Here is a 6,777-nt window from a genome sequence, read left to right as displayed (position 1 = left end):
ACGGAAGGGAGCCGGGGCGGGGGCAGACATACCATGCTTTCTCGCCGCCGCCTTGAGCCTGAACTTTCGGTTCAGCTTGTCGTCCGTCTCAGCATGGAAGAGACCCGAATCATCTATCGGCATGTCTTCGATGGTGGACCTGACGCTGGCATTGAGGTCCGATCCCCGCAACCAGGCGTGCCTCCTTAGGGCGATAGACGCCGCCATGGCTCTGCCCGAGCACTCTACCACATTTCTGGATGCAGTGATGAGCCATGCGCCGATGGAGTGGGTCTCATCCCTAATTTCAGTGAGGGTTCGCTGGGCTTCGTCCGGAACGTCGGGCACAATGGGGGAGATGCCTTCCATAAGAGTTTGTATATATGCCCCCATACACGCGGTGTAGTTGGTTGCCTTCACCACGAGCGCTGCGGCCGCATATGCCTTCCTGGCTAAGGCGTCGATCTTCTTAGCCTCCTTGTCAAACGGTACCGAAGCCTGGCGTTGAGTTGCGGTTTGTTGAGCGCCCTCAACAATGGCTGAGTTCTGCCGGGGGTGGGAGGTGAGCCATGGTGCCGCCGGAGCAGAGACCTTGTACAGGGACTCAATCTTGCGCGGTGGGCCTGAGAGCGAGGAAGGACAGTCCCACGAGCGTCTGACCAGGGCCTCTAGGGACGGCATGAATGGGACCAACGGTGTTGAATGGGCCCGACTGCGAACCCTGCGCTCGAGGGGGTCTTTGGCCTCTTCTTCAGGGAATGCAAGGTCGATGTCCAGAGCCCTGGACATCTTGATGACATGCTCAAGAAACGACCTGACGTCGTCGGTAGGCGAGGCTGCCTCAGGATGATGCAGAAGTTGTGGGGAGCTCTGGGCCCGGCCGTCCTCATCCGAAGAATATTCTGAGGCTACGGGCTCTGGTTCGGAGTCTGACGCCACCAGGTCCACAGTGGTATACGGTCTGGGGTGTTCCACAGGTCTGTTTGCACCCAGAGAGGGAATCGCCGTCGACGGGCCTGGTCGATCGGCGCGCCCATGGCGGTGGCGTTCCTGGTCCCGGGACTGGTCAGAATCACGAGGACGGTCCCGACTTCGGGCGGGCTTGGCTAGAGCCACCTCTCTAGGGACTGGGAGGAAAAATTGATCAGTCTCCGAATCATAGTAATACTGAGGATCAATTTGAGTCGGAGAACGTGAAGCCAGCGAGGCCGGGGAAGGAGATCTCGGTGGATGGTCGGCAACGTCCTCGTCATCCGAAAGCAGAAAGGGAAGCGTTGTCGAAGCCGATTGCGCCTGGGCTGGCACAGCCTGGGCGGTGGCGTCCCGGTCGTGGGCCCTCACCGGAGGGTGGTCAAGGTCCCGCGCGGGCGGATGGTTGTCCACCATCGGTGTGGCCAAGGGATCAGTGAGTCTTGGAGAGCCGGGACGCGGGCGGTCACGGCGGGACTCACGGTGGGGTTTCCGGGAACCGGATGCGTCGTCCGAGCGCTTCTTGGAAGGGGAGCCTGAGTGAGAGCTGGGCTTCGAAGTTGACTTAGCCTTCTTAGCCAAAGAAGATGAAGACGTGTCCGGCTGAGGCTGCCTCTTCTTGGCAGACTTGTGATGAGACGGCGCATCCGGAGGAAAAAATTGGATCGGGGACTCCGAGATGGTAGCCGCACGGCCGGCACGATCCTTGGCACGGGCGGTGGAGTCCCTCGAGCCCGAGGGTTCCTCGGAGACGGAGCTCTTCGGTGCGGGGTCATCGGACCCGACCGGTCTGGATTGGTCCGACGATCCGGACTTGGATTTGGGCCTCTTGGAGCCGGAGGATCCGGAAGAGGACTTCTTCTCCAAGGATGCCCGGGGCCTCCCCGATGTTTCGGAGGGAGCTCCCTCGTTGCGGCTGGGAGCAGAATCCGAACCCACCGACCCCGGCAGGCGGGGGTGTTTTGAGGGTTTGGAAGCGGCATTGGACTTAGTGGAGCCCCGGGCCGGCAGACGAGCAGTGTCCGAACTCTCGGAGTCCTGCGCCAGCGAAGTAGAAGGGGGCGCACTTGAAGGCCCGCTACGAGCCTGGGGAGCTGGGGCAGAGGCCGAAGGGGCCGAGGCGGGCCGAGAGTCCCCTTCCCGAATCTTGCCCTGGGCAATAGCGGACGTCAGCCGCGATTCCCGATTTTTGCGGGCCTGAGACGACATCGACTTACAAAGGCTGCAGACCCTGGGGTCGTGGTCCCGGCCAAGGCAGAAAAGGCAAGACGAATGAGGGTCCTGAACAGGAACCTTTCCTCCGCAGATGTCACACTTTTTAAACGGCGGAGACATCCTGAGGGGCCAAGGAAGAAGCGAAGTCCAAAAACAGTCCGAGGTCAGATTAACGAGGAAGACGGAAAAGCCAAAGTCAAACAGTCCGAGTCAAAGTACCAGTGAAATCCGAAATGAGCACAAGCGAAGTTCCAAACAGCAACTAGCGCGGCGGAAAAAGGAACTGGGGAAAGAGCGGGAAGGCAGGTGCCTTATAACGGATGGGCGGAGTTACCGCCAAAAAGTTTCTATATGTTGCAAAGTAAACTTTGCCCAGTGATTCCAGAAGGTTCCGAACAGCACTGCGCAGGCGCAGTAAAACCCATTTGTATGATTCGCAGAGACCACGAAGAAGAACTAGGTGTTGCCATAAATTGGCAAGTGACTTAAAGGTGTGCATGCCCACACAAACATGCACATTTCCAAATGTTTTCCAAGTAAGAAAATTCAAATGATTGCACAAAAGTGTGTTATCTGCAGCGGTGAAGAGTTGCATTCCCACTTGCTGTGTATTCAGAGACATCTATAACACTGTCCAGCTAATACACAGATTTGAAAGCTGAGCAATACTGGAGCTATGCACAATATTTACATGGAATAACCCTCTACTTGAGTAACAGTGCAGCTCTATGCATGTCTATTCAGATGTAAACCCAATTGAATTCAGAGGGACTTGTTCTCAGGTCTTATTATATATACCATATTGTACAGCTGGGGTAAACAGTTTGTTGGGCTGCAATTACTAACAGCTTTAGCCAGCATAAACTAGGCCAGCCCTGTAACTACGCATAGTGAGACAGCAACCTCAAGCAGCAGAAAGGACACCAACTATTTATTATATTTTCGCCAGCAAGAAGAGGCATTTATGGGATTTCTGCCCCATGTACCAACATAATCTGGTTTTAGATAGTATGCAGAGATTGGGAATATTATTCAGCTTCAGTTTCCAGAATCCTTTACCGGCATGGCCAGTAGCCATGCTGCATGGGGGATTCTGGAAGTTTGAGCCAAAATGTAACTTCTACAACCTTTGAAAATGCATCTTGATTCGGGGGTGGATGGGGGGGAGATTTGCCACTCCACCTCAAGCAGCAAAATGCCAACTAGGCCAACTATTTCTTACTACTGAACATAGTTGTAAGGAGCAATTGGAAATACAATCTAACAACACCTGGAGGGTCACAAGTCACCCACCCTGTTTCAAAGGACTGCAGCTTAAGCAGGACTGTAAATTAGTAAAACTGACCTGTGTGCTGATTGCTCTAGCATAATATGTAAAATAATTTTAACAAATACTTTCAATCGTGCATCACTTTACTACGTAATCTTGCGTTGTCTGTGACTGGGCCTTTCAGTCTTGTTGCAAATCCTGCTCTATTCTGAATTTGTGTTCTTAGGCAGCAAGCGTAACAATATGTTTACACACTGGTTCAAACTGTACAAGCTTATGGATCAACAGCTTTAAACAACTGTTTATGTTCTGAATTAGGGTCTAACCAAATACAAAATTACCCACTGGCTGCTCAAGAAAAACAGAAAGTAGCAGAAACATTTGTCTGCTAGGAACAGGGATGCATTGGAAACCTATAATTCAGAGCCAACACCCTCTCTCCAATTGCCTGGGCATCATATTGGTGCAGGCTCAAGCATGCTTCAATTAGAAAGTGAAGGAACTGAACTTTCCTCTTTGTGAAACAGCCATGGTTCTGCTCATGAGTAAGACAGAAAAATTCTCAGTCTGACAGGAATGAATCATCAGTTTCTCATCTAAGCAACTTTCTTGTAGCTGTTATGCTTTTAAAATGAATTTTAGGGCTAATTCCATTATTTTTAATGAGCTGAACCAGACTTGACACACATCTGAGAGCACATTACGAGGGTGTATACATTGATGATGCTAGTTACCTAAATTATCACCATTGTCATCTCAGGAATGACTGAGCATATTCAAGAATCAGTGGGAAAATATAATAACAAATCTGAGGATGTACAAATCAGTCTTTCATTTTCAGTTCACCAGTAAGTTTGCAAACTAGCCTGCCACAGAAAATGAACTGCTCATCAGCCCATTCCCTTGTAACTATATGGTTGTGGGAATGTTCAAGGATTGTGCTGTCTAGCAAGAAATATTGGTAATAAAGGAGTATGAAATATAACTTATTTAATTCCCTGCAAAATGCTTCATTTCCACCATATGCCATTTCTACTTTTCTTGTCTTTAGTCAGGGATGGAGAACTGCTAGAGATTCAGTGACCAATTCCCTGTGCCGAGCAAACTGCTAGATTCTCAAAACAAAAACAGGAGAGCAAAACCAAAAACTGGAAATGGCCAAAAATTTACTTCTGGATTTGGGGAAAAAAACCCTACTATTTAATGTGAAACAGTGAAGGAAAGGTCTACTCTGCAATCCATTTAGCAAGTGTATTGCCTCTCCTAAAGATTACGAGGAGAGTCCATTCTTTTGAGGGACCAGAAAAAGGGAAATGTGGAGAATTCAAAGGTTGCAAAAACCACCTTAGGTGCCACATATGAACTTCATGAAACAGAGTTAAAGGCTGTGTGTGTGCATGTGTGTGCACGCACCCCTGTAGAATTTTAGTAAAATAAATTATAAATTCACAGTCATTACAATCCTGTTTATTTTCCAGTTGTTTTCCCATCCCCTATGTTTTGGAAATTCAAATTTCTTACTTGAAGAATAAGAATATAAAACCAAGGTCCACAGCACACATTGCCCCATTTACCTTTATCATGAAGAAAAGGAGAACTCCTCTTGGAAAAGAAGACACTTGTCATACCTTAAATATTAACTCAGAGATGGTTGGTATGCAGTTGTACAAACAGAAAGTTCTATTACCAGATAGACTAAGGTGATTATATAGGCAGTAGAAAGAGGTGTGTTGATGAAAAGGGTACCTTCTGTAATATATAATATTATATAGCTCTAACTGTGAAACAAATAAGTGCATCTGAAGCTTCAGCAGGTAGCTGCAGTTGATCCCCATGGTAGTGCTTTGCTCTTGATTTAACCTTCCGTTCTTAAAACTGAGGTGAGAAGCATGGAAGGGACTAAACAAAAGTGCTGTCTATTCTGACAGCTATTTAATTCAGACTCTGCTTTACATTTCAAGAAACTCTAGGGAAGGTACCTCAGTAGGCTCACCCCAAAGGTAGGAAGGAAAGAGGCTAAGCACAAAAGGAGTACCGCAGCAAGGCAGCCAATACTTTTATCTTCATTACTACTACCACCCCCAAAATCTGGCACAGTACCATTACAGACACTGGAGAGGAATTAAAACTGATGGCTGCAGGCTTGCTGCATCCATAGTAGCCAAGGCTGAATGGAAAAAGGAGATAGAGCAACAACAAAAGGCACAAATAAGCTACTTGGCTCACTAATCTCAAAAAGATAACATTCTTCTCAAAGCAGTTCATGAAGCATATGAAAGGCAACAGAGAATTTATTGAGATGCCCCCTATACATGTACTGGGGTGGAGGGTTGGCATTCCCACCAAAAATTGACTGAGCTAAAAAATACTTTGATCATAGATCTGTTAAGACACAAGACTCATGTGTGAGTCAGAGAGACCATGAAAAAGACACCACACCATTATGTCAACACTGGGACATTTAATTCTTCCTCTTAACTGTGGAGGAATTAAATTGATGTCCGCAGGACTTAGTGAGGCAAAGGAGGCTTTTCTAAAAGGTTTTTTTCCTCCCTGCTCCAAAGTGTTGAGATTGTGCTGAATGGCTATAAAAAAACCCATTTTCATCTCCTCACCTAGCACCACACCAAACATCAGGCACAGTGGAAGAATTCACGCTTTTGTTTCGGTCATTGAGGATTCTTCTCAAAACCAAGGCAATTTGCATTATACAAGGTGCAATCCATTGAGGTCCTGGTCTTTGCTTCCTGCCACCAATCTAGTCTGAAGGCAGAGGGGTTATTTTAGGTTTAAAGCTAATTCAAAGCTGTTCAAGGTAACAGATGATGACAGTGATAAAATATCCTTCTGATTTTCACTGCATTTATTTCCATGTCAGATACATTTGGAAATCTCCAAGCTTTCGCCTTGAAAATTATTAGAAATATTGCCAAGACTTCCCTATTAAAATCTTATCTTGATTGATTTTATACTTTGTTTCTTAATGTTTTAGCTGAAACTACTTTATACTTCTATTACATACTGCAATACCTACTATAATGTTTAGAATTAAGTCATCATGGGGTCCAAGGGCAAGGTACATCTATCCCAACTTCTGAATGCTCAAAATTAAAATGGAGCAGCTTAAAGTTACATACATAGCACAAAGAGCCAGCACAAAGTGGAGGAAGAAGAGAACAGGCCACCCCACCACCCCAGGAGGAGATGTGTATTACCTCCTGCTGCTGTGTGGACTTGCTGCTTGCATGCTCCATCTCACCTGGTGGACTGCTGGCCTCAGACTGCTTCTTGCCAGGATCAGGCCCCAGGTACCCAGCCAGGAACACCTGTTCCCCTTGAGAAGG

Source organism: Sceloporus occidentalis, unplaced genomic scaffold (assembly GCF_023333645.1).
Source record: "Sceloporus occidentalis isolate IW3139 unplaced genomic scaffold, rSceOcc1.0.p SCAF_3, whole genome shotgun sequence".
Lineage (NCBI taxonomy): Eukaryota > Metazoa > Chordata > Lepidosauria > Squamata > Phrynosomatidae > Sceloporus > Sceloporus occidentalis.
Note: the sequence above shows the minus strand (reverse complement) of the source record.